At 32.9% G+C, this 15,982-nt stretch overlaps 1 protein-coding gene across 1 annotated transcript in view; it reads right to left on the bottom strand.

Annotated features, from left to right (window-relative positions):
- Positions 1-15,982, bottom strand: part of ASCC3 (activating signal cointegrator 1 complex subunit 3) — a 389,336-nt gene that overhangs the window by 163,672 nt on the left and 209,682 nt on the right. The window lies entirely within an intron of this gene.

Here is a 15,982-nt window from a genome sequence, read left to right as displayed (position 1 = left end):
ATCACAGCGTTTGCAAGTCACCCTTATTTTACTTAATAATGGCCCTGAAGTGCAACATTAGTGATGCTGGCAATTTGAATTTGCCAGACAGAAGCCATAAAGTGTTTCCTTTAAGTGAAAAGGTGAAAGTTTTCAACTTAAGGAAAGAAAAACAAAATTGTATGCTGATTGCTAAAATTGATGGTAAGAGCAACAAATCTTCTATTCGTGAAATTGCAAAGAAGAAAAAAGAAATTTGTGTTATTAATGTTTCAAATTGCAAAAGTTACAGCTACAATATTTGATAAATAGTTAAGAGGAAAAAGGCATTAAATTTTTTATTGGAAGACATGAACAGAAATGTATCTTAATTGACAGCCATCAAGTTAGTTCACTAGTATCTGTGGTTTCATATCTTGGAAATATGCCCCATGGATAAGGGGGGACTACTGTAACATTACTTCTGTTCTTTGGCTTAATCGGAGTCCAGAGGTGAGATTTAGTATACTTATATGCCACCTGTGTAACTGCTGTAGCAGAAGGTCTTAAAAGACTCACTGAAGATTCACTATACAATAGAAAGAATTTTTATGAAAAACTAACATTTAAAGAAATGTTTACATAGTTAAAGCTTCTGTTTGGCCATCACATCATGTGTTTTTTTGCTATTGGTCTCAAAATCTCATGATCAATTCAAGAGCTTCTTTTTGAACAGTTTTTTCCCCACACTTTTTACTTAAGGGCTGGACAATGGTAGGGAGTAAGATTTTAGGGGACTGGGGTTCCAGTCTAGACTTTGCCATACTGATTATCTCTCAGGTCACTTAAAATTTTAAACTTCTAAGTTAATAATATTTAATAAAATTATCTAAGAAAATAGCATTCCATGAAATATGCCTCAATTATAAAACCAAAAGTAATGCATTAACAAACCACACCATCTAGTGGCCAGCCAAGTAAATAACAACTTACACATTTTGAGCCTCTTTAGGGTTCCAAACAAAATACATATACAAACATAAACCAGGAGAGCTTCTTAAAGTTTCAAGGGGGTGTATTTTATTTTATTCTTGTGCAGTGCAGTCAGCCTGTTAGAAATTATTTTATACATATACTTTACAACTAATTACAATTGGATCTCATTGTCTCAGCTTTCATCTTTTCAGACAAGCGATATTGTTACTGTAATCTTAAAGCAGCTCTTATGAACATGGAAAAAAGTCTAATTGTGGTGTATTTGCTAAGAGCTCCTTCAGAGGCTAAAGGTAGGGAGAGGAGAAACATTTCATTTACTTCATTTCTTCTCTAATATTTAAGAGTGGACATTCAAAGCCAACAGAGGAAACTAAAACTACTGGTTGGAGGTGATATTCTGTACAAATCATATTGCTGGATTGCTGTTTGGTTTTAGGTGAAGTCTGCTATCTGCGGACTCCCTGCATTGAAATGTTCTGCTGTCCTTCTTATAAATATAGATTCCTTAGTCAAACCCCACTTGAGGTAAGACATGGCTAGGTCTGCTGTGGCACCAATGACACAGTAAGACGTTAAACAAGGGAAGTATGTATCTGTGATAGAAATGTTTCTTATAAAGTAGCAGGTGGATCTTGGGAGTACTGCCATAGTACCTACCTCCCACTTGATCACATGGGTTTCACATTCAACCAGCACCAGTGGCCACCAACTGGGCATATCTCTCTGGTCTCTGTGAGGAACTACGAGGAGGTAGGAGTCACTTCTACTTCTATTCTTGCATACCATGTGCATTGTTTTATTTTTATTGGTTTATTACAGACTTGAAGTGACAACAATCTTAAAATAAGTCTGGGTTTTTTATTCTTAACTATCTTCAAATCTGAATTTTCCATATGTGGTCTGCCTTAGCTCACAAGAAAAATGAACTGGAATCTGGCCAGGCACAGTGGCTCACGCCTGTAATCCCAGCACTTTGGGAGGGTGAGGTGGGCAGATCACGAGGTCAGGAGATCAAGACCATCCTGGCTAACACGGTGAAACTCTGTCTCTACTGAAAAAAAAAAAAAAAAAAATAGCCGGGCGTGGTGGTGTGTGCCTGTAGTCCCAGCTACTCAGGAGGCTAAGGCAGGAGAATCACTTGAACCCAGGAGGCGGAGGCTGCAGTGAGCCAAGATCGCGCCAGTGAACTCCAGCCTGGGTGACAGTCTCAAAAAAAAAAAAAAAAAAAAAAAAGAAAAAAAAAAAAAAAAAAAAAAAAAAAAAAAATGAACTGGAATCCCTGGAGATGAGGCCCAGGGATGTTCCTCATTTGATTTTAAAATCTGATTTTAAAAATCATTATAAAGCAAAACTATTTTTCCACTTAGTGTACACGTCTAAGAATTTTAACACACGTTTGTTTTAGATTTGCATAACTACCATCATAATCAAGAAGAGTTTCTCTACCCTAAAAAATCCCCTCATGTGATTTCTTTACAGTTAAACTTTTCCCAACTACTACCACTAATCTGTACTCCAACAGTATAGTTTTCTCTCTCCGAGATCATTATATGAATTGAGTCAGAAAGCATATAAACTTTTGAAATTGGTTTCTGTCACCCAGATTAATGACTTTGAGATTCATCTAAGTTGTTGCATATATCAAGAGCTCATTCCTTTTTATTGCTGAGTAGTATTCCACGGTGCTACAGATGGGCACATTACAGTCTGTTAATCGGACCTCTCACTGAAGGACATGAGGGTTGTTTCCAGTTTTCACAATTATAAACATAACATTTATAAACATTTATGTACGCTTTTTGTATATGTGAATATGATTTCATTCCTCCAAAGTAAATACCAGGAATGAAACTTTTGGGTCATATGGTAAATGTATGTTTAATTTTATAAAAAATGCCAAAGCATTTCTGGAGAATTTTAACATTTTGCATTTGCATCAGCATTGTATGACAGTTCCAGTTGCTTCCCATACTTGCCAGCTTCCCATACATTATATAATTATTATTTTTTATTTTAGCCATTGTAATAGGTGTGTGGTGGCATCTTACCATGGTTTTAACATAAGTTTGCTTAACAGTTAATGATGTTAAACATCTTTCAAGTTTTTGGATGTGTATATCTAATCAGCTCCTCAAGTTATTCTACTGCACACAAAAGTATAAGGAGTGAAGTTTTTTACAGAAGAATATTTGCAGTGATGTTTTTCTCCACCGGTTTGTAGTACAGCTGTACAATTTGACCTCATGAGACTATTCAGTGCTAAGCAACCTCATATTTGTTATTGCACTAAATTATTTACATTCCTAAGAAGAGTACCTCCTAACAAATTTATGAAACATGATAGTCACTAACAGACCAAAAAAAAAAAAAAAAAAAAAAAAAAAAGCATTGTAAAGAATCAGAGAGGTCAATTAAATAAGAAACACGTATTTATAATATATTAGATCCTAGGAATTCAAAGAAATTTAAGACAAAATCTGAGCTTTGGATAATTTACAGACTGGTAAGGACAGACTCATATACAAATGATTTCTATTAAATATAATGTGTTTATGATGGAGGTATATGGACCAAGATGAAACTTTGTTATTTACATTTATGATATTGTCATTTATGACAAAAGTATGTCTTATTTACATTTGTATTGCTAACATATGGCAGGGTGCCTTCTTCATACTGATACTACACGTTCCTTGAATGAATGAATCAGTGATCTGATAATTTGATCAAAGAAGTCTTTAAAGAACATGTAAAATGTGGGTCTTGAAGGACAAGGGATAGCCTGCTAAATGGTGAAAGGTAGGCAGCAGGATATATAACTACCTAAGCTGGGAATGGTTAAAGAGGGAATGCTTAAACACACACAGTGTGTTTGGAGGGCATTCTGTTCAGAGGGTGTGGGATAAAAATTAAGAAAATTAAGCTAGAAAAAAGGATTGGGGTCAGGCTTTACATTGTCTCAAACATAGGTGAAAAGGAGTCAATCTAAGTTTTTAAGCAGTGTCAGATTTGTTCTTTAGAGAGGTAACTTCACAGTTGTGCTAAGACTAGAGCAGGTATCCGCCACTACAGCAATCTGCAGGGGAAGATGGGGGCATGGGAAACAGAAATAACCAAAAAAAGTCAAGGTGAAAGTTGGCTGGAAAGAAACCAAGACTGGATGACTGTCTAGAAAGGAGGATGAACATGACATAAAAGAAAAGGAGTTAGAATTGTTTCAAGCTAATCCTTAGCTTGGTGCACTGAATATACGATAAGGTAAACAGGATGAGGAGAGCCAATGATGTGCTTAAACTAGGTACTAAGAAGGTCAGAAGTAAATTATGTTTCATGCATGAGTTTGAAGTGATGCATTATAAAGACTTGGGCTTCTCTTCTAAAGAAATGGTAAGCCACTGAAGATTTCTGAGGAGGAGAGAAATAAGGGAGACCAATTAGGTAAACACTATAAGAACATTCAGAGTGAGATGAGATGACACGATCAGGTGTAAAACATGTGAATAAAATAACACAGGCTGGGAGGAGGGGCTCACGCCTGTAATTCCAGCACTTTGGGAGGCTGAGGTGGGTGGATCACCTGAGGTCAGGAGTTTGAGACTAGCCTGGCAAACATGGTGAAATACTAAAAATACAAAACTTAGTCTATACTAAAAATACAAAAATTAGCCGAGCATGGTGGTGTGTGCCTGTAGTACCAGCTACTCGAGAGGCTGAGGCAAGAGAATCGCTTGAACCTGGGAGGCGGAGGTTGCAGTGAGCCGAGATTTGCCATTGCACTCCAGCCTGGGCAACAAAAGCAAAAACTCTGTCTCAAAAATAAAATAATAATAATAATAATGATAAATAACACACACAGAGAGGCAATGCTCTGTATATGTGTGTGTGTGTCTGCATATCTTGGCTTTCTTGAAAAACAAAGGAAATATTAAAACTGCAAAAGTCCAAAAATTAATGAAAACACTACAAATCATAATAGGACAGAGTAAAGCTGCACTATGAGAAAACATCATACCTAAAATACTTACGTAACTAAAGAAGAATATGTAGTAAGTGAATTAAGCATCTAACTCAAGAATCTACAAAAATAAAAATAAAACAAAACTAAGGTAATAAAAAGGAAAGCCCTAATAAAGTTAAAATAGAACCAATGATTTAAAGATTGTGAAACTGAGAAAAAAATTAACACTCTTACTTTAAAAAAAAAATCAAACAAAAATAGACAGTGGTCATTACTGACTAGAGAAGGAGCTGGAAAACTATGTGCCAACTGCCTGCTTTTGTAAATAAAACTTATTGGAAAACAGCCATATCAATTTGTTACAGATTGTCTAAGGCTGCTTGAGCTATAACAAGAGGGCTGAATGAATAGTTGTGAGAGAGATCATATGTCTACAAGCTTAAAATGTTTACTATCTGGTCTTTAAGTAAAATAATCTGTATAGCTGTACACAAGTACAACAGCACAAGCACAAGACCCAATGTCAGAAAAATGAAAATACCACAATTTAAATGAATATAAAAGAAAAAATACTACAATTTAAAAGAATCAGAAAAGAGCACTTTGTAAAATTCAGTGCATTTCACTTAAACTGTTTGGAATGGATGATTTTCTAGGAAAATATTGTTTTCCTAGAAGTGACAGAAAACTTTATATATAATGATAAAAATAATGAAAGAAAATTTAAGAGTTAAATTTAATAGCTGGGCTTTCAAATTTTTAAAGATGACTATTAAGAGACTCTAGAGGACAGAAACAGAACACTTAGACTGATTCTACAGGCGACTATAATGGCACTGATATTAAAACCTGACAAAGCAGAAAAGTGAATACAATAACAATATCTCTCTTATAAATATTAATCTAAATAGTAAAGAATGTTATAAAACAGAATTTATCAATACATTAAAACAAAATGCCACAACTAAGTATTCTTCAACCCCAGAATGCAAGGGCATTGCACTTAATATATTAACATATTTCATAATTCAAAAAAGAAAGAACATTATGATGGCGTGCAGACATTGAATTTTGACAAAAGGCTACATTCAGTCCTGATGATTACAGATGACAATATACATCTCAAACTATGCTTAATAGTGAACATTCAGAGTATACTAATTAAAATTAGGGAGTAGGCAAGGTTATTTGGTATCAGCCTATTGATGTTCCAGACAATGCTAGCCATGAGAAAATAATAAAGAATATAAATACTGAAAAAGTATAAAGTAATTATTTATTGTAGATAAAGTAAATGTTTATTTAGAAAACTGGGTACTGACTAAAATATACTAAATAAAATAACAAAAGAATTTGGAAAGATGATAGTCTCAAAAATTTAATATTTTATAAAAGTATTTCTTTTATGAAAACATTTTTCTTTTCCTTAATATAATGTAAAATATTTTTTATATTATATATATTTTTAAAATGGAAAGAAATATATTTTCTTTTCTTTAATTTTAATATAAAATATTAATCTTTAATATTGTAAAAATATTTTTTATAAACATTTTACAAAAAGACATATACACTATATATACAGATAATAACTCATAAAATAAGTGAAAAATCACATTTATAAGAGCAAAAACAGAAATAATAAGAGGCAAGATCTATATAAAGTTTTGTAATATTACTGAAGAACATTCAAGAAATAATATATTTAATTTTGAGATGGGAAAACTTGATTTGGCAAAAATACCATTTCTCATTAACTAAATGTGTAAAATCAATGCACTAACTCAACTAAAATATAACATGATTTCCCGGAAGGAATACTAAAATTCATCCTGAAAAGTAAGACTGAAAATTTATCCAGGAGAAATTCTACAATTGAAGAATAATCAGGATGTTTAATCCAACCAGTTATGGAGAGTTCTACGAAAACAAAATAAGTAAAACAGTTTGATAAACAAGAAGAAACAATAAGATCAATGACACAGAAGAGAATTTTAGAAATGACCCAAGTAAATATGAGAATATTGTATATTAAATTTTTTAATCAACAGAAAAAAACAGTATTTAGGAAAAGATGATGGGCCCACCACTATTTGGAATAAGTTCCAGAAACATCAAGTATTTAATAATAAAAATAAAACATAAGGCTTGAAGAAATCACAGATGAAGTAGGTATACAGCTTTTATATGCAAGACATAAAACCCAGAGACCATAAATAAATTTTCAGAATTTCTACATGGTAAAAAATAATCATAAACAAACAAACATAAACATCAAGGGTTAAATACAAAAAGTTTATGTAACATGTATGTACTAAACATGTAGTTTAGTACATAATGGGCCAAGATTATGAACAATTTAAAGAGTAGGAAATACAAATAGGCAATGTAAAAAATGCTCAGTCTCACTCATAATTAAAGAAATGCCAACCAAAATAATAATGAAGTACCACTTTTTGCCTGTTAATCTGTTATAAACTTAAAAACGTTAATACTACCCAGTGCCGGCAAAGTTATGTGGGGTAAAGTACAGTCTTCCCACGGTATTCGTAGGGGACTGATTCAAGGAACACCATCTCTTCCCCTGTAGACACCACAAACCATGGATGCTTAAGTACCTTATATAAAATGGTGTGATATTTGCATATAATTTACACAGTCTTCCTGTATACTTTAAATCATCTCTAGATTACTTATAATACCTAATACAATTTAAGTGTTATATAAGTAGTTATACTGTATTGTTTAGGGAATAATGACAAGAAAAAGTCATCTGTGCATGTTCAGTACAGATACAACCATCTTTTTTTTCCCCTAAATTCTTTTAATCCACAGTTGGCTGAATTCATGGAACCCATGGACATGGAGGGCCACCTGTAACAACCGCTGGAGGAAGTATAAATTGGAACAATATCTCCATTAGGCAATTTGGGGCCACTCATCAAAGTTTTAAATGCATGTAGTACATGACAGATAAATTTCAGTGCTAGGAATTTTTCTAATGTATATCATTGCAAGAGTAAGAGTAAAAATGTGTACTGCAGCATTGTTAACAATAAAAGGTAACGAAACAACAAAAGTATCCATCAATAGAGGATTCAGTAATTGAATTACTGTAATATCCACACTGTGGCATATTATACAGTTGCTAAAAAAATGAAACCCATCTTTCTGAGTTGATTTGGAAAGACCTCCTTGATATATTACTAAATGAAAAAGAAAAAGACAAAAAGGTGTATACAACATGATGCAATTTTTTTTTGTATTAAAACATATACCCATGCACACAGGCAAACAGTGGCGGTTGTACAAGTCTTTCCTCAAAAGAAATATAAGAAGCTTTTTAAAAGAAGTTTTGTTTGGAGAAATAAAGGGAGAAGAGATGGTTAAGACCATCAGTTATAGAGCTAAACTTATTTACTATAAGATGCCTGCTGCTTTCTAAAGCATCAGGAAAATCACTGCTTTTTCTACTCGGTTCTCCAAAGCTAGCACTACATGGAGTCCAGGTTTTGCTATTGTCTGAATAACTACAGAGATATACTTTATCTTGTTCACATTCTGTGAACAGACAATTTGGATTCTCCACGGAAGCCATCTGAGATCCAATACTATGCTCACTGGATAAAGTGTTTCTACACATGGAAATTCAGCACAAAAGAATACCAGCTGTGAAAAGGTAAAGGAAGTAAGGTATGTAGTTTCAGAACGGTCTAAGTTTGGTTTCCTCTGACTTTATCTTTCCAGTTTTCACAAGTGAACTTTCCACACAGGGCTTTATAGTCAGTAAAATTCAAATGGAATGGGCAACTGCCAAGATAATCCATCAACACAAGTAAGGCATTATATTCCTTTTCCCCAGTGAAAGCATGCAGAATTTCCTTCCATGCCTTTACATCACATTTTCCTACTCATGAGAGAAAAAGCACAATGTAAATGTTTTAAAAAATAAGGTTAAAATGTAACTACTTCCCAACATTTACTTCTGAACTAACACAAATACATTATTAAATAACATGATTTTTTAGAAAATGGTAGCAAGCAATTGAGGGTATTACATCTGGTCCTTGCCTAGATTAGACTCATGCCACATAGTTGCCATCTGCCACTCCCTATTACTCTTTACATTTCAGTCATTTTGACTTGTTTTTCTTATTTGCTTCAATGTGCATTTTTTTTAATGTACTTGTCTGTACATTTTTTTGAATACGTCTGTCCTCTTTTGCTTTGTCAACTCGTAGCCTTCAGATCAGCTTAAATGTCACTTTGTTGGTCAACACCATCCTCTAATACCACGGGTCTAGATCAGATTCTCCAACTCAATTTTTTCTTAGGACTTTATCCCTCTTTATTATTTATTTCAAATGTAATTAAAATCAAGTATTTAATTAGCTGTTCAGTCTTTCTGTCCTTCCAGAATATAAGCTCCATAAGCGTAAAGGGATGACTACTTTTTCCTCCCTAAAAGTATTTCCACTTCCACTCAAAGCAAATATTAGTCTACATATAATATCTGCTCTTACCTCCTTCTAGGAGCCTTACTCTATTGCCTGGACTGGAATATAATTTCCCAGATCTCATGTAGTAAGGGTACTGGATGATAAAGTCCATTGTGCTAATTAAAAGCATTCAGGCAAGATCTGGACGACGGAAATGAAGAGATAACTATCTCCTGCTGTATTTTTCTGGCAAGCAAGATTTTGCAGACAGAAGGGTTGAAAGTTTTAACGGATGTACTATACATTCAAAATTTGGTTTTCTAGTGTGTTCATGAATGTTGGAAGGCATCTGTAGTAATAGCTGTGGCTTTTTAACTGCTAATCACCATCATGTAACTGGTTAAATTCAAGAGCTGTAGTAGTAGCCCTGAACTTCTATCCTCTGATTTTACCAAATTTCTAGTAAGTACCTAATTTCTTATATAAATTCTTTTCTATTTAAAATGTACCTAGAATGGTTTCTGTTTTCTTTTACTAAATCGTAACTGATACATGTATCTACTTCAATCCACTACAAACAGGTTGACAGCACTTTATTTATATTGATACCCATTGATCTATTAAAGTGACTGGTAACCAGCTTACACTGAGTAAGTATTTGCTGAGTGACCACGACGAAAAACAGTTTAAGGCCCATGTGTATATAAAGAAGTCACAATCACCCAGACTAGCCTAATCCCAATAACTAATTTCCATATGTTATTCTGTGCTAATTATGCATTTCAACTTGGGAGAAAGAAAGTGACATTTGCTCTGTTTCATGTCATATTCCTTGAAAGATGATCCTGGTTCCCATATAGGCTGTCCTGATTATTAATAGAAATAAGTTGGCATTCCAGAGAGAGGACCCTAATTAGAAAAAGATAAATCTTATCTAAAATTGCATTATTTTAATTCAGTTGGCTATCTGTAAAGAGAAAAATTTTAAAAATGAATCATAATACGAAATGTTTTTGATTTTAAATTTTATCATTACACATCTCTCTATCCCTAGGAATTTATAACATTATTTATTAATCTGATGTCTTCAGAGTGCTTCTGCTACTCAAGTATTTTCAAATGAGTGAAAAACAACATTCTAATTAACATACTTTTTCAAAACAGCATGATTCCTTAACAAGATGTATTAATTTATTGTAAGAAATTTATTCTATGCTTCTAAAATGCATCTTAAAGCACAGAAACGAAATCTGCTACAATCAAAATTACCTATAATCAAAATAAGAAACAAGGATAAAATTTCAATGCTATTTACTATGTTGTTTAAAAAGAGTCTCACTTATTCAAAGTGAATAATGTTAGACCATATGTTAGACTACATTGAAATGAATACTTTGGCCATAAAAATGTCCCTTGTTTGGAAGAAAGTGAATCCTACTTTTCAGTACGTGAATTTTGGTCACACAATTTGACTCTTCAACAATGTTCAATAGCTTCTCACTGAATATAAAGTCTAAAAGCCTAGGCATGGAATTTGAAGTCTTCCATTGTCTGACCATGTCTAGCCCTCCATGCACCTTACATTCCGGTGAATAGAGAACATTCTTATTCTCCAAATAAACCCAGAGTTTCCCTTTGCCCGTGTTCTCTTTTTTCTCTCTTTGGAATGTCCTTTCCCTGTTGCTGCCTATTGAAATCTAAAATTACTGGCTTGAATTAATCTGCTTCTCTTTTACATTTCCTCTGAACTGTTTAATCTTGGTGTATATTAACTTTTTCTTTTAATCTTTCCTTTGAAAAATTCCCAGGTTTAGAATTTCAAAGTTAAAAGGTCTGGAATAAGAGCCTTGGCTTGGCTTTTAAAATCTATTACCAAATTTTTTTAAAAAGTATTGATCAATACCACAGAAAATCTCCTCAAATCACCTTCAGAATTGGGTACTATTATGTTTAGATTTTGATAATATATTGATGAATATATGTTACATAATTTTTTAAGAATTGTTTTTCATCAAAAGTTTGTTTACCCACTTTATTTCTTCTTTTTGCTTATTTTCTCCCTGGAAACTTCATGTTTTAAGTTATTAAATTTAACAAGTGTACATGTAAAGACATAGATATTAACTAGTCTGTTGTTGCTCTTCCTAATATTTCTACCAACCTTATTGCTTTTTACAATTCAACATTATTTTTTATTGTTCCAAAGCATTAAATTTAATTTTTGTCACATCTATTATTGTTTAAAACTGTTGTCTTTTTCCTCTTCAAAGCTTATGGGTAAACATTTACAGAATTTCTACCATGTGTTAGGCAAGGTATATGTTACCTTATTTATTACAGAATTTTTCTTTTTCTTTTTCTTTTTTTTTTTTTGAGACAGAGCCTCCCTCTGTCACCCACGTTGGAGTCGCAGTGGCGCGATCTTGGCTCACTGCAACCTCTGCCTCCCAGGTTCAAGTAATTCTCCTGCCTCAGCCTTCCCAAGTAGTTGGGACTACAGATGTGTGCCACCATGCATGGCTTTTTTTGTATTTTTAGTAGAGACGGGGTTTCGCCATGTTGCCAAGCTGATCTCAAACTCCTGACCTCAGGTGACCTGCCCACCTCAGCCTCCCAAAGTACTGCGGTTACAGGTATGAGCCACCGCACCAGGCCACAAAAATCTTAAAATATAGGTACCATTGCCACTTTGTACGTGATGAAATGTAGCTTGAGGATGTTAAAAAGGCAGAATGTGTGAATCAACATTAAAACACAGGTTTGCTTAGATCCAAAGTTTATATTTTATATGAGGTTATCTCCCTTTGAAAACAGAAAAGTCATGTTCCCAAAAATGCAATTAAGCAAACAGTTGTATTTTTTTTTTTACAATTTTGTTTCATTTTATTTAAATAATACTAATAAACTTTTGACATCCTATGTGGTGGTAACTGACAAAAAAATTATTATATTAGCCTCCAAGAGGAAAAGAGGTTGATAAGATATGGCAGGGAAAGAATAAACTCTGTGAAGATGACATTTTGCATATATTTAAAGTAAAAAAAAAAGTAAGAGAAAGAGGGCTATTAACCATTCCTGCTACTAACAGTCTGTTATGCTATCTTTAGTTAACAGATACCATCTCTTCTAGGAAGAGATGATTCTTATTTTACTTGGCCATAGTGACACCGAAGCTGCTCAAGCAAAAATAAAGCAAGCTGTAATAGTAAGCATCGATAACTAAATCAAATTGGTATTGATTCCAGTTGCCATTGATTTAGGCAAAGGCTAAAGCTGAACTTATAAAAACAAGGAAATGATTGATAGATCTACATAATAAAAAGTCAGAAAATTATACTTTAAAGCAGCTTGAGGGTACATATTACTATCGGATTCTTCCTATTGCTTTAACTGTTCAATAGATATTTTCAATGACTACAGACACAAGGCTTATTACGTGCTAGAAATTCTACCTAAAAGACAAACTCTTAACATCACTGATATATGTAAAAATACTGAACTCACATCAGGGCCATAAATCAGAAATATACGGTAAAGGGATGGGTGGGAATACTCAATCCAGTATGAGAACAGTTAAAGCCTGTTAAAAATTTGTCCCTAACGGAAAAAAATTGATTTGACTGAGATTTCAAGTAAAACAGAATCTGAAAATTCTAACTGAAGGATTCATTTAACTTAAAATTAAAATCACAGTGGAAAACAATGGCTTAATAACTAAAATATATGCATCTTTAATTATATACTTACTTTTATAAACATACACTGCCGCTATTCCTTGAGGTATGTTCTATTTTATAGAAAACAGTGGTTTCTTAAGACACAATCTTTGTGGGGGAGAGTATAAAAGTAGTAAGTGGTCACTAATATCCTTTTGCCATTTTGAAATTTAGTTATTAGTATATATATATTTTCTAAAAATAAATTTCTATGATAGGTAAAGTCTTATCATTGTTCGGTTTCCAAAATAATTTCATACATCATTCTGTTTCTCATAGTAAATAACTAGACTAGGTATTATTTACTCCATTATTATTCCATTTGATAGAAGAGAAAGTACATTTCAGATATGTTTAGATGTTCAAGGCCATAAACCTTCTACAGGTAAAATCACAACCAGACCTTTTTGTGAATGTGTTCTGTTGGTTTGGGCATCATTTGTACATCCTGAGATATTCCTGTGTCCTGGGAGATCCCCAAGCTCCATTTCTGAAGGTTAAACTACTCTTGGGAGACTTTCCTTTCCTTTCCCTACATTCTTGTTTCAGTGGACAAATCTGGAAATATAGGTAGTTTTTCCCCTGGGGGTGACTTTGATATTAAAGGTGAAAATTATATGAGAAGTCCTGAGGTATAACTATTACTTACAGAGAGAAAAGAATCATTTCAGTTGCAGCTAAGGCATAGAAAGAGACTTATTACATGCACATGTGCGTACACACAAATACATACGCAGAAAAGGAGGATTTTCTTAATGGAGTTTTGTTATTTATACAAATAAAAAATATATTGTGTTAAATGAAACTGTAAAGAAGTGCTTTTAAAGATCTTAGTATGTCAGGAATTGAGGTGATTACATTAAACACTTGGGGTAAAGCATCACTGTGGCATGGTAGGGATTAAGTCATATAACAGGAGGCATGAGGCTAAATTTCTGTGTACGATGGTATTTAAAAGGTTTAAAAACCTTCTATTTAAATTTTAATTAAATTTACCTTCTAATTAAATTTTAATGTTTTAGGTTCTTAATTTCCCATTTTTCAAAAACATGGGAAATGTCTCCCACCATGATGATAATAGCTCCCTTGAAATTGCTAGAATGTTAATACCATTTAAGTTCAACGGCACTTCAAGAAATACGAAGGAAGGTACCACTAGCACTAGACAAATACTCTTAAATTCTAGGGCTTTGAGAAAATATTGAGAAAGATGACCTTATCTTTTGGTACAATATGCACTGTGGAGGGTTTCACTCTTTAAAATCTCTCTTTAGGAGAAGTGAGGGATATAGTTAGGTTGAAGAAATGGAAATGTTCTTCTATTTTATTAAAAAAAAAAAAAAAAAAAAGACTCCATGCCCTAAGGTCTTCAGAAAGTCTCAGATTGGATGTGATCTGTTTGCTTTGGAACAAACAGGACACAGTATAGTGAAAATGGTGGACTTTGGAGTCAGACTGTCTCAAATCACGGCTTCACTATTTAATATGAGATTCTCTGTGAAAATTATTTACTTTCTCAGTTTTTGTTTCCTTATCTGTAAAATGGGAATAAGAATCTTAAAGGACAGCACAATGGTGCAGGTCAGATGAGAAAATTAAAGTGAAACATCTATTATAATGTCAGTCTCGGAGGAATAAAAGCTAAGAAAAAAAGTAATTCTGGGATACCTACTATCAGACAAATACTCCATGAAAGTCTGGGAATATAATGGTGAATAGGATAATGTTCTTAATAAATGTGTGTGCAATTCATCCTTCTTGAAAAAAAAAGTCCAATAATGGTTGGATCAGGATAAAAATCAAGTACAATAAAAATATAAAAAAGTTATGATAAAGATGACTAGGGATTTTCAAATCTACCCAATTGTATCAAAACTTTCCATTTCTCTGTTGTTTTTCTTCCAGCACAGTGATCTGTGAACTTGTGCTTGGTAACACTGCCTTAAATACACATCATTTGAAAATGTCTCCATATAAATTATTGTAATATGCTCTAGAGTATTTCACACTATATTTGATTCACACATATACCATATCAAGGGATAATACCAGCAATATCATAGGTTATAAGGATTGAATGAGTTATATACAGTAATAAAAACAATGCCCGACACTAGTGACCACTTAATAAATGTTAAGCATTACAATAACAACAATTAAATAATAAACCTGCATTATTTAAATTAGCAATAGTTCTCTGAATTGAGATGGATAAAGAAACCAGAAATCCACAAGATGGCTCTCAAGGTTTGGTTTTTAAACAGCATAGAGTTGTTTCATATTTCCAAAGAAATGAAACAAGACTTATGAATACCAACTTGACTTTTCAAAGACTCTCATAAATTCATGATTAATAAATAATTGGAAGGACACAAAGCTGTACAATCTGTACAATAAATGTTATGTAACAAAAGTAAAAAAATACAGACAATGAATAAATTTTGTATTTCTAAACTGAGAGTCTGATTTTCAAAACAATTGACATCAGCTTAATATAGAATTTAAAATATCAATATAAAATGGTGAAATTTATAGTACAGTTGCAATTAAATATATTTTACTTGGATAATAAATATAAAAGGGCATAGCACAATGTCTGGCAGCTAGCAGCTGTTCGGTAACCAATCAGTTAAATCTTACATTTTTATATATATATGAAAAATTTAAAGTTATCATTTTATGTCAACAGATTTTTTTTTATTTCATAATTTATTTTCACAGCTTTAGAGCAGGAGTCAGCATACTTTTTCTGCAAAGAAACAGAAAGTAATTTATAGTAGCTATCACAACAACTCTATTCTTCTCCGGTATGCAAAAAAAGTCAGACAATAAAGAAACTGGTATGTTTATGTTCTGATAAAACTTTAATTATAAAACAGGTGGACACCTTTGGCCCAAAGGTGTCTTGATCTTGA

This window comes from Piliocolobus tephrosceles, chromosome 5 (genome assembly GCF_002776525.5).
Source record: "Piliocolobus tephrosceles isolate RC106 chromosome 5, ASM277652v3, whole genome shotgun sequence".
In the NCBI taxonomy this organism is placed as follows: Eukaryota; Metazoa; Chordata; class Mammalia; order Primates; family Cercopithecidae; genus Piliocolobus; species Piliocolobus tephrosceles.
Note: the sequence above shows the minus strand (reverse complement) of the source record. Positions and strands in the feature narration are given on the sequence as shown.